General features: G+C 36.4%; 1 long non-coding RNA gene across 1 annotated transcript; it reads left to right on the top strand.

The window, feature by feature from the left end:
* Positions 1-255: 255 nt before the first annotated feature.
* On the top strand, positions 256-1,185 carry LOC123739250 (uncharacterized). The gene is made up of 2 exons (XR_006767651.2): positions 256-603; positions 874-1,185. It is a non-coding gene; the product is annotated as an uncharacterized LOC123739250 (long non-coding RNA).
* The last annotated feature ends 1,247 nt before the right edge of the window (positions 1,186-2,432 follow it).

The raw sequence follows: 2,432 nt of genomic DNA on the forward strand, positions 1-2,432 counted from the left end.
TTGACTGAATGACAGATGGTTGAGTTGTGTGATTTTCACAATGTGCGTTTTATATGACAATTGTTCTAGGCTGTTTTTAACAACTTCCGGTTGTCACAGGAAGCTCTTGCTCCACACACGTTATCTTTGGGGTAGACATAAACAGAATCCTGAATATGAAGTCTATACCTTAAGAATTGACTGAATGACAGATGGTTGAGTTGCGTGATTTTCACTATCTGCTTGTTGGCCATATGAATCCTACAGACGAAGAACCGTATATGTGACATTTTTCAAAAAAACGAGATATACATGAAAAATCATTATTGGACACCCTTTTTCTATAGTGAACCGGTTTCACAAGCTTTCCACGCGCTAATTAACAATATGTTTAAATTTAAAGATAGGCTCTCGTGGAATAACCGTTTATGTGCACCACTCAGAATGGACGGACAAGCGCACAACTTTTCTGTTGCTGATGAAAATCACCGAAATGTGGGAAAGAAACGTAAAACAAAACTAAAAGAATGGAAAGACAGGCAAAGGAAGATCTTACGGGATGCGGGAAAACCCTATACAAATCGTAAGGGTCAAGAAAAAACTGGGAAAAGCTGTCCAAAAGAGGTATGTGGAAGAACCGTATATCAAACAATCAAGCTAGCTAGCTATAGAGTACAGTAACTAACATGTATGTTCTGGGTTGTCTAATTTGTAACTATAGAGAAAACATATTAGCTAAAGTTCGTTGGCTACTAACTTATACATTATCGTTACAAATGTTATTGCTAGATTATAGAAGAAACATAGCTAGCTACTTTTTGTCCATCCACCGGATGATTCGACATGGCTACAGTAGCTAGCTAGTTATATGTAACGTTACACTGTATCCTGCAGGGAAGAGCGTGTTCCACGACGTGCAGAAAGGATTGTGGAAAGTTGATTGATGAGCGCAAGCTGCATCTGTTGAACAGTTTCTACACTGTCCCATACGAGAAACAACAAGCACAACCAGCAAAACCATTCAAGGTGATGAGGATGCAATGTGAAGACTTCAGTCACCTCCCAGATTCTGTTCTCAAGCGACCAGCTGGACTACAGACCACTTCAGTGAGGTGGTTAAAAGTCACATGTATTGCACAGAGAATAGTTTACTAACATCCCATCAACATGCAACATGTTGTTCTAACAATAAAATATCCTAATGATTCCCTTTTTTTATTCATTACAATATACATCTCTGTCACCACATTTAGCATCAACTCTAAGCAGTTAATACTTATTTACTGCTGTCACCTCAGTACAGGACGTTTCTTGCCTTTAGCATGGGTTTAACGCAATTCAAAACTTAATTGCAGATCATAGTGTTAAACGCAAAGAGAATGGTTTTCTGAACGTTTTGTAATATTGACCTTAGGGACCTGCATAATGGACATGCATATTGGCACATCACATTGATCCATATTTGATATGTACAAGTTGTACTTCTTTTGATTGAATTAATTTAATTGTATTCTATTTTTGTAGTTATTCTATGGTATGTTCACATTGAGGGCTTCATTTTAAATGAGACTAAGATTTCATGACTCAACTTTTAAGAAAAGTCATCGGTGCTAAAGTTGATAGACCACCTTTAAATGAACCTCCATTAAATGAATTAACTACATATTGCATTTAAGTTATTTACATGAAGGGCATCTGTACTTGAAAGTACTTAAAACATCATATCAGGTATTAAAAAAGGACATCTTACAAGTGTCATGCAAAATGTCACATATACTGTTCTTCCACAAACTGAAATCATCACTGGAGATATACTGTTCTTCCACATTCTAAAAATTAAAACGGCAATAAAAAAAGTATTTTTTGAAATAACAAAAAAATATCAATTGTTGTTGGAAGATATGAGTATGGTGAATTATTTGTCAACCATAAAACACCCAATGTGGTACACACAATGAATAATATAAAAATAACTGATTATCTTAAAATGGAAAAATTGTCTCATATATGGTTCTTCGTCTGTAGGATTCATATGACAATAGCTCTAGGCTGTTTTTAACAACTTCCGGTTGTCACAGGAAGCTCTTGCTCCACACACGTTGTCTTTGGGGGAGACATAAACAGAATCCTGAATATGAAGTCTCTACCTTAAGAATTGACTGAATGACAGATGGTTGAGTTGCTTGATTTTCACTTTGTGTGTTTTATATGACAAATGTTCTAGGCTGTTTTTAACAATTTCCAGTTTTCACAGGAAGCTCTTGCTCCACACACGTTGTCTTTGGGGGAGACATAAACAGAATCCTGAATATGAAGTCTCTACCTTAAGAATTGACTGAATGACAGATGGTTGAGTTGTGTGATTTTCACAATGTGCGTTTTATATGACAATAGCTCTAGGCTGTTTTTAACCACTTCCGGTTGTCACAGGAAGCTCTTGCTCCACACACGTT

This window comes from Salmo salar, chromosome 10, assembly GCF_965601325.2.
Source record: "Salmo salar chromosome 10, fSalSal1, whole genome shotgun sequence".
NCBI lineage: Eukaryota > Metazoa > Chordata > Actinopteri > Salmoniformes > Salmonidae > Salmo > Salmo salar.